The following is a 14947-nucleotide window of genomic DNA, read 5'->3' as shown; positions in this document are numbered from 1 at the left end:
CAGTCAACAATCGAATGCAACATTGGAGAGGAGAAACCGAAAATGGGATTTATAGACAATAGAATAGAAAAGAGTTGCAGAGTAAACTAGAACTTACCTGAGATAGGGTTTCGGCCTGGTTCGATCAAGAGAACAGGGAGCCTCGATCCTTTTCAATCGGTGGTGGATTGTAGGCCTTAATGCAGATGCTGCAACAGGGGCTCTAGTAATCTTCCTCCCAGATTGTTTTCTTTAACAACAGTGGTGATCGAGGACTACAACATTAATATTCAACGATTCTATGCAATTGGCGTAGGAGACTCAGACAAGGGGGTTGGCAAATGGCCAGAAAACCCAAAAGCTGAAGGAATTTGATGTAAATTTTGAGGGAATAAGATGAAGCTATGGAAACGGTGAAAAATCACCGGAAATCCGATCGAAAATGGGGGAACCTTGCCATTGTGAGGCCTCCTTCACAACCAGAGAACAGGGTGTGAGAATAGGCTCGAAACGGTCGCCGGTGATGAAGGGGAAGGGGGAAAGAGGGAAAAGGAAAATAAGAGAGGAAGGGATTAGAGGAGATGGAGAAGGGTGGTCGATCGGAAGGGAGTGCACCACCGCCGCTGTTTGGTGTGTTGATGGGAAGAAGACGATCTATCCTCCAGGTGATTTCAGCAATTTGGTTTGTTGGGGCGAGGAACGAGGGAAACGAGGGAAGATAGGGAGGGAAGATAGGAAGTTTCAAATAGAGGGTTTGCACATAAACCTGGGCCTAGGCCTACAAGGGTCGGGACTGGATGGACATGATTTCGGGCCTACATATTTTATATTATATTTAATATTTTATATTAAATGGAATACATTACAAAATATCATATACAGATTATAAATATCATATTATAATATTTATATATAAAATAGATGATATCATGGTTTTGAACCATCGCTGACTTGAATAGTCGTACCATTTAGCCTGGGAATTGGTTAGGGTGTCGGTTCCGTTTTGACCCAAAACTAGAAATTTTCCCAAAATCGTTGAATTGTTGGCCCGAGCAGTCAAATTGTTGCCTTGTTCAACCCAAACAACGGTTTTGGGCCTTTTATTATATTTATTTATTTTATTTTATTGTTACTTTTTAAATTGTCACAATCTGGATGGTCAAACCATTCAGTCGGGGTGGCATAATAATATTATACTATAACATATATTTTTATTAATTTTTAAAATTCTTAATATAAAAAATTAGGATTTGAGGACAAAATTGCACTTTAAACAAAAATAGAAAGGTAAGATGACTTTAGCACTTTGAAACGTGTAGATAGAAAAAGTTACCCAAAATAAAATAAAAAACAATAAAAATCCCCCCAATAATTATTACTTCATTAAATATTAATTTATTAAATAAATGTTTAATTTTTAAGTAAATAAATATTAATTAATATTTATTTATTTATATTTTATAACTAAATTTATTAATAATTTATTTATGAAATTACTAATAATTTAGTTTAATTGTCATTAGCTAATAATAGCCAATAACTATGTTTCCGTTAATCATTAACTAATATTAATTAATTAATTACCAATGTTTAATAATATTTAATTTCTTAATAGTTAAATATTAGTTATTATTTTCTATTAATAAATATTTATCTAAAATAATTAAATTATTTTTATGATTACTTTTTAATTAATTAATTACATAATAATTAAAATATGTATTTATATTTTAGAAATTATTATCTTATTATTTATGTCTAACTTAATTATTATTAAATAGTAATCATGAATTATTATTTTTATTCATTAATAATAGTCTAAGAATAATATTTATTCATTATTAATATTTTTTTGGTGATTAGTAATTAGTTAATTATTAAAAATAACTTATTATATTGTTTTTTAAAAATAATTAAGTTTTCACTTATTATATTGTTTTTTTTAATTTTACTAATTACTTACTAGTTTATATTTTTTAGTAATTTATTAATATTTATTTTTTGTTAACATTTTAATATATTTATTATTTCTTAACCATTTTCCATTATATGCTAATCAATTTATTAAATAATTCCAAAGCATTTTCCTCCTTAGGGTAAAATTATTACGTGTCATTTCACAAAATGCCACATTGAAATTTCAAAACAATATTCTCCATGTTTGAATGTTAGAAAAGCACAAAATCACAACTTTTAGGGTGCATTTGGCATTCCTTATTTTAAGGACTTATCTCCTTTTTATAGTTAAAAATTCATTGTTCATATGGGCATTTTAAGTACAAAAAAGAGATAAAAAAGAGATAAATTCTTAGAATAACGAATGCCAAATGTGTAGCCTTAATATTATATCCTTTAACAGCAGAAAAGTTATAAATATAAATAGCGTTTCTCATTCTTCTATAACCTATAACTACGGATTTTTGGTTTTCCGTAGCTATAGATATTAATAGCCGTTAACCCTGGATGTTGTAGGTCAATTTCAATCTTCTACAACATATAACAACGGATATTAAAATCTGTGGCTATAAATAGGTTTTAGCCACGGGTACAGTGACATTTAACTACAGACAAAATGACTGTAGTTAGAAATCAAGTTTTAGCCACAAGCATTTCATATCCGTAGCAATAGCTTATGCTTTAGCTACGGTTTTTAATGTTCGTAGCTACACTGTAGTAGTTATGGGCCCATTTTCTTGTAGTGGTGTTAGGAAGTCAACAGGAAGTTCAACTATAGAGTTCTTGATCAACAACTAACTTTCCTCAGGCATGCTTTTGGGACTCTAAGAAGAGGAGGAGGCAAACTCTGCCTTCTTCTACAGATAGACAAACTTGAATGGACTAATCAATCACTTACAAGTAAGCATCTCAAGAAAGGGAAAGAGAAATGGGGTAAAGTAATATTTTATTTATGGAAGTGGCCAGACCCATGAGATGGGTTGCTCTATGTACCCCTTTGAAATGGATCAGGCCGGACATAGTTCAAAAATGGAACTAAGACCGACACCCTTGGCTCTATTAAGGAGGAAACAGTCAGATTTGTTAGCTGAGAAGTGATTGCAAGATTTTGGAAAAGATTTTGTGCCACGACTTGGTAACTGATCTAGTCACTATCTGACAAGGAATTGGCTAAAGACTCCTAATGGTGCTTTCCTATCAATATAACCCAGTTAGCAACTACTTTCTTTATTTCACTCTTGCTCACTTTGTTTCTTTGGATTTTTATGATTTTTTGGAAATTTTTTATTTTTATTTATTTGTTTATTTTTATTTATTCCTCAAACTTTTACCCCCTTTAGCCTTGATTTTTTTTCTGTTCTTTATTTTTATTTTTTTACCATTTATCTTATTTCATTTTATTATTATTGTTGATCCAACGGTTCAAGTAGAATTCAGACCTACAATAGTTCCTTAGTAAGCAGGGAGCTAGTGTTGCAACATGGCAATTCGCCATCAAGGCGATAGTAGAAGTGTTCAAGAGACCACTCGAACCCTATCACATAGATAAGTTCCATGTGGAGTTCACCCCAAATGAAATGCTGGCTACAGACCTCCATCACAACTGGCCTCTATACATCACAACCAAGATAGAGGGATATGAGATGCGGTGCTCATTGATCAATTAGAGAAGTTTGTGAATTTGATCTCTTTCCACACCTTCAAGCTAATGTACATACAAAGAGAAACTATTAAAGGGCCGACTATGGAAGTCATAAACTTCAACGGTAATGCATCTATCAAAGAGGGGCCAATCGAGCTACCAATGGCTATTCTCCATCAACTAGGAATTCTAGGTGATTTCTGGTAATACAACATATCATGCACTACAGGAAAAATGAAAATTATCGGCAGTTTAGAAGATGGCTAAAGGCCGATTGTCGCTAGAGAATACATCGATTGCCACTAAAAGTTGTGGCGCAAATGAGGGCTTTTTTTCTCCTCCTCTTTTTCCCGTTTTCTCACTCTTTCTGCTCTCTTTCCCTCTTGCGCGATCTTTCTCACAGTCGACGTCAACCTCTCACCACCAAACGACATCCAAGGACACCTATTAATATTTTTCTCTCTATCTCCCCTTTCTCATTCTCTGCTCACTCTCTTTCAGTCTCTCTCTCACAATCAACGTCAACCTCACACCAACATCGCTAGAAATAAGATTCTCTAGAAATAAAATTCTCTAGTAATACAACATATCATGCACTACAGGAAAAATGAAAATTAGCGGCAATTTAGAAGATGGCTAAAGGCCGATTGTCACTATAGAATACATCGATTGCCACTAAAAGTTGTGGCGCAAATGAGGGCTTTTTTTCTCCTCCTCTTTTTCCCGTTTTCTCACTCTTTCTGCTCTCTTTCCCTCTTGCGCGATCTCTCTCATAGTCGACATCAACCTCTCACCAACAAACGACTTCCAAGGACACCTATTAATCTCTTTCTCTCTATCTCCCCTTTCTCATTCTTTGCTCGCTCTCTTTCAATCTCTCTCTCACGCGATCTCTCTCTCACAATCGACGTCGACCTCTCACCACTGGATGGCATCCAAGGACACCAGCATCAATAGGTAATCTCTCTCTCTCTCTCTCTCTCTCTCTCTCTCTTATATATATATATATATATATATATATATATATATATATATCCTTTTCTCATTCTCTGCTCGCTCTCTTTCAATCTCTCTCTCGCGCTCTCTCTCTTTCTCATGATCGATGTCGACCTCTCACCATCGAACAACATCTTAGGACACCAACATCACTAGGTAAACTCCAAAGGTTTAGAAGGAATCATTGGTTTTGGGCGTACAAGCTGTAAGTTTTGGGACACTACTAGATTTAATTTTAAACTAGGGTTTTTCTTTTAGTTTTAGTAAAGAATGTTTTTTTCTTTTTAATGTTGTATTTGTTGCAAGCGACCATGTGAGCAAGGATACACCACAAAAGTTTACTCTAAAATTGGTGACACTAGGGAAAGCACTTCAATTAGTATGTTTTTTTTTCTATTAATTTACTATGTAGAAGAATAACAATCCTAGCAAAAATGTTGAATCAAATTTTATCCTCTTTTGTTTGCATAAGTGTTTAATCGGCTATGTTTTTTTTTTATTTATTTCTTCTATTGTATCGTGACAGATGAAAATACTGCAGAAATAACAAAAGTAAATTGGTTTTTTGTTATTTTGCTATGCTTAGATAGAGAATACCATCTATAATGAGAAGCCATAAAAGACTTAGATGTTATTGACCTGATTTGATGCAGTAAGGTTGGACATTATGTGAGAAATAAACCAGGACTATGTTATAGAGAACACAGATCCTCCTCTATGTGTATGAATATGTGCTCTTATAGAAATTCATGCTTGTTTGTTGATCCATATGTCGGTTAAGCATATAGCAGATAGCTTGGTGAAATGGATTATTTAAATTTCTATTTCCATGTGGATTTACTGATTGTGTGTGCTTTTTAGGTGAAGTATTTTGTTATTTGGTAAAACTATTATAATTTTTGTTCTTAATGTTGGGGAAGATGGGGTCACTATAACTTAGGAGGAGAAGCTCTGAGGTGCATCTGAAGACACTGTCTTTAGAACATTATTTGCCCCCACTCAGTTTTACTGAGTTTGTTGTTGGGTTACAGGCAAATTCGTTCCCAAGATACAACAGAGCCTTGGGCGAGAATCTGCAACCAGCAAAGTTGAAGAGTCTCCAAAGAAACCTTCTGTGAGACTGTAGCAGACCGGACCGAGAGAGAGAGAGAGATAGTGAATTTCGAAATTATGTGTTTTGGAGTCCGATTCATGCTCCTTAAATAATTTGTAAAGAGGTATAAGGAAAAGGTAGGTGCTGGTTTAGAAAAGGCACCTTGAACAGTCACAATTTCAACCATTGTGACTGTTTAAAAAGTTGTTAACAGTTGGTGACTGTTAACTTTGAATTGTGTCTCTTGATCACACCCAATCGAATCGTGATAGTTGATCTCATCAATGGTGATTAACGGTCATCAACGCACCAAAACTAGAGCCTTCCATTGCGAGCCACGCGGGTGCGAGCAAAGTGCGCCTCTAAAGCACCTTATATAGTTTAAACATGTCAAAGGCTTCATCCTTAGTTCTCATAAGGTAGACATAGGTCTACCTAGAAAAGTCATGTATAAATGTTATGAAGTATCTTTTGCCTCCTCTAGTTAATACACCATTGGGTTCAGATTGGATTAGTTTTAGAAGTTGAGAATTTCTCTCAACACTAGGGAAAGGTTTCTTAACCATTTTAGATTTTACACATATTTCACATTTTTCAGTTGATTCATTACTATAAGCAATTATATCTATTTTGCTCATGTTCTTTATGGATTTAAAATTCAAGTGTGTTAATTTATCATGCCATAAAGAGAAAGAACCAACAATATAAGTAGAAACTTTTCCTTCATTAATACTTAATTTGAACATACCATTACAACCATATCCCTTTCCAACAAATATCCCATTCTTGGATATAATTAGTTTGTCAGATTCAAAGACAACTTTGAATCCCCTTTTACAAACAAGATTTACTGAGACCAAGTTCTTTCTAATGTCAGGAACATGGAGAACATTCAAGAGAGTCAGTGTCTTTCGGATGTGAAGTTCAACTCTACGTTGCCTCTTCTAACAACTTTTGCACATGTTTGGTTTCCCATCTGTACCTCCTGGTCATCAGTCACTTCTTCATATGTCTTGAATAAGGACTTGTCCTTACAAACATAGACTGTGACGCCTGAATCAAACCACCATCCAGAAGACGATTCTGCCATGTTGACTTCAGTAATCATGGCCACGAGATCGTCTTTTACCATGTTTGCAGACTTGGTTCCGGCTTTTCGATGTCGGCGAAATCGGGCATAATGCTCCTTCTTTCCACAAACATAGCAAGATCCTTTCTTATTGTTGCTCTTTTTGAAGTTCCCATCCTTCTTCTTTACTTGTAATGCAGGGTTAGTCTTTTTCGATCCGTTTTCCACAAAATTTACCTTAGAGTTCAGCATACCGGTCAGGGTCTTATCCCTACTGTCTCTAATTCGAGACTCTTCTTCAATACGAAGGTGTTGCTGAATTTGCTCCAAGGTAAGTTCTTCAGCCTTGTGAAGAAGCTTCTTCCTGTAATCCTTCCAAGAGGGCGGAAGTTTGGCAATGATTGCTCCCACTTGGAAAGATTCAGGAAGGATGATGTTAAGGGATCGAATTTTATTGACTATCACATATAGTTCATGAACTTGCTCCAGTATAGGTTTATGGTCGTTCATGGTGAAGTCAAAGTATTTTGCAATAAGATATTTATTCGTACCTGCTTCTTGCACCTTGTATTTGAATTCCAGGGCCTTCCAGATTTTTTTTGGAGATGCAAGTTCCTTGTAGAGGTTGTAGAGCCGGTCTGATAAGGCATTCAGTATGTGTCCTCGGCACAAAAGTGAGTCATCTTCCCGTTTTGCTCTTTCCTTCTTTAGTTTCTCAGAGTCTTTGTCAGTGGGTTCAGGAAGTGATTGCAGATTCGGGTCCAACAGATAGTATAGCTTTGGTGTGGTCAGAAAGAAGATCATCTTGTCTTGCCATCAGCTGAAATTTGTTCCATCAAACTGGTCTAGTCGAACAAGATCTTGGTTCATCATTTTGATCGAAGTCATGCTTGCTTCCGCCTCCATTGCAAAATAATGTTCTGAAACTGTTGGGGAAGATGTGGTCATTGTAACTTAGGAGGAGAAGCTCTGAGGCGCGTTTGAAGACATTGTCTTTAGAACGTTATTTGCTCCCACTCAGTTTTACTGAGTTTGTTGTTGGGTTACAGGCAAATTCGTTCCCAAGATACAACAGAGCCTTGGGCGAGAATCTGCAACCAGCAAAGTTGAAGAGTCTCCAAAGAAACCTTCTGTGAGACTGTAGCAAACCGGACTGAGAGAGAGAGAGATAGTGAATTTTGAAATTGTGTGTTTTGGAGTCCGATTCATGCTCCTTAAATAATTTGTGAAGAGGTATAAGGAAAAGGTAGGTGCTGGTTTAGAGAAGGCACCATGAACAGTCACAATTTCAACCATTGTGACTGTTTAAAAAGTTGTTAACAGTTGGTGACTGTTAACTTTGAATTGTGCCTCTTGATCACACCCGATCGAATCGTGATAGTTGATCTCATCAATGGTGATCAATGGTCATCAACGCACCAAAACCAGAACCTTCCATCGCGAGCCACGTGGGTGCGCGTTGCACAGTATCGAATCCCCATACTCTCCTCTACTAATTCTAAGGAGTGTAAATCAGCTCCTATTGAAATACTGAAAACAAACTTTGTAATTATCCAATGTGGGACAAGTTCAAAACTGGGTTTTTTTTTGTAAGAGAAAAACTGATTTTCAATCAAGTGTGCAGGTGCAACTTCTCATGTAATTGACCAATCAAACCCATTGGATTTAATCTCTTATGAGATTAAAATCCAACACTTAATTCTGATTCAAAGTGGATGTTATTTGAGTATTCCACCTAGGAAAATAACTTGGAGATTTCAGGTTTTATTTCTCTTTTCTGGTAAATTTTCACTACCTAGGTGACTTGCAAACAATGTGCGCCTATTTTTTCCATACTAGCCCATTACAACTTGAAAACTGTGGCTCGGAGCTATAGATAAGGGGAAAAGAAACTAGAGAGGGAAAAAGAGAACTGAAATGAAATTAAGAGGGAGAGATTCAAGGTTAGGAAGTGTGTACCAAGTGATAGAATTTCACAAAACTGAATTTTTGTTCATACTCTGAATTCTGAAATCAACTTTTCTAGGCAATAAAGAAATACCATGTCCAAAAAATAAGTACAGCTGAGGTGGATGTCATATCAAAATGAGACAGTTATTGCCTTGATGTCATATCAGAATGAGGGTGTCTTTTGCATTGATTAATTGAAAATATCGACTTCTAAAGAGTCAAAAACAGAAAACACTCAATATTACATACAGAGTTGGCCAGATATGAAGGTCTACCAAATTACTAACTTCCCCCATCCATACCCTCATCTGGCCTCATTACAGAAAGAGATGATTAGGTACCAGAGAAAGGATGGTGTTAAACTTATTGCAACACTATATTTGCCTCTAGGATATGATCCCTCTAAAGATGGTCCCCTTCCATGTCTTGTGCGGTCTTACCCTGGAGATTTTAAAAGAAAAGATGCCGTTGGACAGATCTGTGGTTCTCCTAATGAGTTTGCAGGCATAGGCCCAACATCAACCCTCCTTTAGCCGGCCAGAAGGTATTTATCTTTCTTGTTCCCTTAGTGGTTTTTAACTTCTTCCGTCTTTCCTAGTATGATTGATTTGTTTGTTATCACATTTCCTTTTGATAGAATCTCTCTTATAGGATTTTGTGATTAAATAACTTTGGGACAAATATAATTAATGGTCCCATGTCCTGCAGATTTGCTATTCTATCTGGTCCAACAATACCAATTATTGGTGAGGGTGATGAAGAGGCAAATGACAGGCAATCTGATTCCCATCTTTCCAGGAAAGGTGGTTTCTTTCTCAAAGTCCTGTAAAGTTCCATTTTGTACCCAAATGCAGATCCTATCTATCTAATAAATGCGGTCACTGGTCCTCCTATCTTGTCTCTTCACATATCATCCTTACCAATGGAATCTCTATTTCATATGCTGCTTCAGATTTATGTTTACATGCTTCTCTTGTTATCCAATGGTTCTTTTTTTTTCCAGTTTTTGTTATTAACCCCAAGCTTTACTTCCAGTGGGAGGGTGGAAACCGTTAAATTTTATTAGATATCCAAAAATACCTGGGGAAGCGGGGGGGGGGGGGGAGGTTTAAATACCTTACCCCTTGGAAGCTATACAAGTTGGTCATTGGTTTACAAAAACAATCAGCCTAATAACCATTAAAAGCCAAAACCAAAACTGACTCTATACCATCTAGTAAAAGGAAATTTCTTTTTCTTTTATTATCAATTCAACTGTTATTAAATCTAGAAAAACTAATTTCTATAACTTAAAATTTTAAAACTTTATCCATAGATCTAACTTGTCTTAAATAGGTATGTGGAGCATCTAGTTGCTAGTGATGAAGCTGTAGTCGAGGAAGTTATATGGCGGGGGGTAAATCTTCTACAAAATTTCTCCCTGATGAACATCATTGGTATATTAGTATATACATTATGACTTGGTTTTTCTGGTCAAACACTTGTTTTAGGTGGCTCATCCAAATAAAATTGTTGTTGGAGATCATTCTTATGGGGCATTCATGATTGCAAATCTCCTAGCACATGCTCCTCATCTCTTCTATTATGGAATTTCTTGCTCTAGACTTACAATAGAACACTTACCCCTTCTAGTTTTCAGGTAATAACATCTTATGACTTGTCTAATTCCATTTTCACTTAACAAATTGTCAAGAGCTTTTGCTTTTACTCTCCTTATCTACAATGATTTGCATTTCATGCCTTTTTACTCTATGTTGTCACTGTTGTGGAATGAGGACAAAACACTTTGTAGGCCACTAGTGAAGGGAAGGGAGATACATCATATGGATGGCCGAACCATGTAGGGTGGCTGTGCAGAATTTCAAAAATTTCTTTCTCCCTTTCGGGAATCCTATTCCTTGATTTAGAAAAACTGCATTTTTCAAGGTTCATTCTTGAAACAAACCAGACTAGATTTAAAACCAAGATTAAGGGAGGGATATACCTGATACGGAATTAACAGTAGTTCCCAACATAGGTGTTCATGCCCAAAGAATTCACCAAATATGTCTTCCACTGAAGATGACACAACTTAGGGTGAGGTAGGATCAGCAAAGAGATTCTTTATTAAGAACCCCAATTCTTCAGCAAGAATCACACGGGGATGTGAGCACAATTTCAAGATTGATTCTTCTAGCAAGAAACAATATCAAGATACAATCTTGATCACATTAAGAACTGGAGATCGAATAGGGTAGGGTGGCAAGAGTAGAGAGAAGATATGAGATTTGCAAAAAGTTTTTAACAAAATGATTTCTCCCTCTATTTATAACTTCTCAAGATTAGCTTCCTAATCCTATCAAGAAAGGGTTTTTTTATCCAAATCTCTACTTGGATCTGAACTCTTAAGTGGATAACACGTATCTTATCCTCTTGCTAATCTAGAAGCAGATCTAAACTCAAATTCGCCCATCTCTTATTAATCTCATTAAGACAGTTCAAATTAGGCTTTAGGCCCATTAAGTCATCAAGCTCACTTCTCTTTTATTTGCTGGCTAGCTTGGCTCTATTTGTATGGCGTGGGACCCTAACATTGATATTCACAAAAACCATATGGGTTCAGCCTAGCCTTTGTTACAAGGCTTGGATGGATTCACTACTGAAGATAGTAAACCACTGAACCCATCAGTATGGGCTCTTACCAGGCCCAACATTTACACTAAATGGTCATTGGGTCTAGCCACCTAATGAAGGCCCAAGGACTATGGTCTTAAATGAGTTTAGCCCATCAGGTAAAAGCCCTAAATGGTCCTACACTTAACCTCTCAGCCCATAATGATCAAACACTGTCTGACAAGAGTGGACCTCTCCCTTGGCTGTAAGGTACAATGTTGCACTCTTTGCTCACATGGATTCCGACAATTAAAACATTTTGCAAACATTTTGTGAAACTATAATATATGTATACCTCTATATAAATATATTTTCCAAAACAAATCTCGACAATTTTGAAATCAACTGTCGGTAGTTTTAGGTTTCCATCAAAGAGAGTGCATTCCCCGATCATTCACTTTGTCCGACAAAGGGGCTGATTCTGTCACTATGATCACCCACTCAGGTGAATTCTCAGACTGCCCCAACATACTCAGGTTTTGACCCCCGCTAAAGATCTCACTGATTGGCATATCAAAGACAGCCCATCCAACACCTAGTGTAGTACCTTAATCGAGTCTAGGGGTTAGGTGTAACTTTCCAGTTTTGTCCATCTATCTCCAAGGTCCAGGGCATAACTGAAAAATAGTACAATTTTGAGTTTCAATCAAACCTACACTACATGTGCTTCACGTCTCACTCTAGCAGTTGAGACAAGCCACCCCAACCGACTTGACAGCACATTAGTGCCAACCTTGGCAAGAAAAACCTCCATAGGTCTATGCAATGGCTATGAAGATTCTAAACAAACATGAGTCTCATAAGTGTCTAATTTAAGAGTATTATACAGAAACACGCTAGATATAAATGAATCAATTATGTATTATTATTCATTTACAATAAATGTCAAAATTACATCAATCCGGTTAGAGCTAAGGGCATACACTGTCTAACAGTTCCCACTTGTACTTGGGTCCAATCGTATACAAGCCTCAGTCCTAAACTGTCCACATGTTTCACACACACTTTCTAGGTCAATAGCTTAGTTAATGGGTCTGCAACATTCTCTGCTGATGCAACCTTCTAAATCAGGATGCCTCCTCTAACAACAATCAACCATAGATCTAGTATTGTGACACTTGATACATTAGGCAGTCTCACTTACAGAAATGTGCTTGGCTTGGGTCGTGGATAATTTTTCTACTACACAGGACCCCATAAAAAAGATGCAACCAGATATAGACTTTCTACCATCTGGATCTGATTGGAAGTCGGCAGCGATATAACCTAGGATCTGTAGTGAACTACCATCAAATACCAGACAAAACTCTTTTGTCATTCAAAAGTATTTCAGAATGTTTTTCATAGCTATCTAGGGCTCCTGTCCTGTGTTTGATTGATATCTACTTACCACACTCACTGCCTGAGCAATGTCAAGCCGAGTGCATAGCATGTCATACATGATGCTCCCTATGGCTGAGGCATAGACAACCTCTCTCATGCCCTCAATCTCCTCGGGAGTCTTGGGAGACATACACTTGGAGAGAGTGACTCTGTTCCTAAAAGGAACATTTCCTTTCTTGGAGTTCTCCATGATGTATCTCTTGACAATTTTGTCAATGTAAGTAGACTGGGATAATCCTATTATCCTCTTCGATCTATCTCTATAGAGTCAAAATTCCAAGATGTAGGAGGCTTCTCCAAGATCTTTCATGGAGAATTGTTGTGAAAGCCACACTTTCACTGTAGTTAACAATCATACATCATTCCTAATGAGTAGAATGTCATCTATATACAAAACAAAGAATGTAACTTTATCTCCTATTGTCTTCTTATAAACACAGGGCTCATCCGGATTCTGCTCAAAGTCAAAATGTTTGACGGTAGAGTCAAACCGGATGTTCCAGCTCCTAGAAGCTTGCTTAAGTTCATATATGGATCAATTAATTTTACACACTGTGTTATTGACCTACAATAATGAATCCTTGATGTTGCTGCATGTAGATATCTTCAATAAGATATTTGTTCAGGAACGCAGTTTTGACATCCATTTGCCAAATCTTGTAATCATAGTGTAGTGCTACAGCTAGTAGGATCCTAATGGACTTGAGCATGGCCACTAGCGAAAATGTTTCCTTATAGTCGATTCCTTCTTTCTGGGTGTACCCTTTTGCTACAAGACGAGCTTTATAGGTCACAATCTTATCATCAAGGCCCTTCTTTCTCTTATAGATTTATTTGCAATAATTGCTTTCACCCCAGGGATGGATTCACAAGAGTCCAGACCTTGTTGGTCTCCATCGTGCCTATCTCAGCTTTCATGGCATCTACCCACTTCAAGGAATCTATGTCCAACATAGCGTATGTATAAGTCACGGGATTTTTCTTACTGTTCATGGCTTCCATCAAGTAACTTTCTTGATCATAGCCATAACGAATTGGAGGCCTAGAAACCTGGGTAAACCTTCTAGGTTGGTTACTATCTAGAGTCTATGGGAAATCTCCCACTACCTTTGGGCTCTCCTCATCAAGAACTATTTCCTGACGATGATTGTCCAGGATGTAGTCTTCTTCCAAGAAATAGGCATTTTGACTACAAAACTCCTTTTGCTCCTTTGGGTCATAGAATAAGTAACCTATGGAGCTTTTGGGGTAACTTAAAAATAGGCAACGGTTAGTCTTGGATTCCAATTTGTCAGCACTTGTTCTTTTAACATGTGCTAAATAACCCCAAATCTTCAAGTGTCTTACACTTCATTTCTTACTAGTCCATAGCTTATATGGAGTCTCGGGAACGGATTTGGTTGGAACCCAGTTCAGCACGTATATCATAGTCTCTAATGCGTAACCTCAAAAGGATATAGGTAATTCCGAGTGGATGAGAAGTGAACAGACCATATCCAATAGAGTTTGATTTCTCCTCTTTGATACACCATTTAATTATGATGTAGCAGGAGGAACTAGTTGTGATACAATCCCATTTTCCTTTAAGTAGTCCCTGAATTCATCGGAGAGATATTCACCTCCTTGATCTATCAAAGAACCTTAATTTGTCCCCTCAACTGTTTCTCGACCTCTTGTCTGAACTCCTTGAACTTTTCAAAGGATTCAGACTTGTGTCTCATTAGGTACACATAACCATATCATGAGAAATCATCGGTAAATGTTATAAAACAAACGTGCTGGTTATGTGCCCTAACATTCATGGGACCATATACATCAGTATGTATTAGTTCATGTGTGCGTGTAGATCTTTTTGGCTTATCTATAACTAGTCGTTTCATCATCTTACCCTGAAGACAAGGTTCACAGGTTGGAAGATCTTCTACAGTTAAAAAATCCAAAAGACCATTCTTTATCAACCCAATGACGCGATCTATGTTAATGTGGCCAAGCCAGTAATGCCACAGTCACGTGGGATTAACTGTATCACGTGTTCTTTTCTTGGAGATTATTTTCAACAGTTTTGGTTAAGTTAATTGCCAAACAAGGATGGAGAACATAGAGACCAGTCTCAAGTTCTCCGTAAATGAGGAATTTGTTATTCTGTTTAATAGTAATCACATTACTAAATAAAATAGAATAACCATCCATACACAATTTTGAAATAGAAATCAAATTTCTTCTCAAA

The 14947-nt window shown here is 36.7% G+C and overlaps 1 protein-coding gene across 2 annotated transcripts in view; it reads right to left on the bottom strand.

The window, feature by feature from the left end:
• LOC148848907 (uncharacterized) overlaps positions 1-683 on the bottom strand; it is a 71978-nt gene extending 71295 nt beyond the window's left edge. For both annotated transcript variants that reach the window (XR_016100184.1, XM_088948022.1), the window contains exon 1: positions 98-683. The gene's annotated coding sequence lies outside the window, so the exon portion shown is untranslated. The remainder of the gene's footprint in view (positions 1-97) is intronic.
• Positions 684-14947: the final 14264 nt, after the last annotated feature.

Source organism: Nelumbo lutea, chromosome 6 (genome assembly GCF_056320005.1).
Source record: "Nelumbo lutea isolate HS-2025 chromosome 6, American lotus-T2T, whole genome shotgun sequence".
Classification (NCBI taxonomy): domain Eukaryota; kingdom Viridiplantae; phylum Streptophyta; class Magnoliopsida; order Proteales; family Nelumbonaceae; genus Nelumbo; species Nelumbo lutea.
The sequence above is the reverse complement of the archived record's forward strand: the minus strand, read 5'-3'. Positions and strand labels throughout refer to the sequence as shown.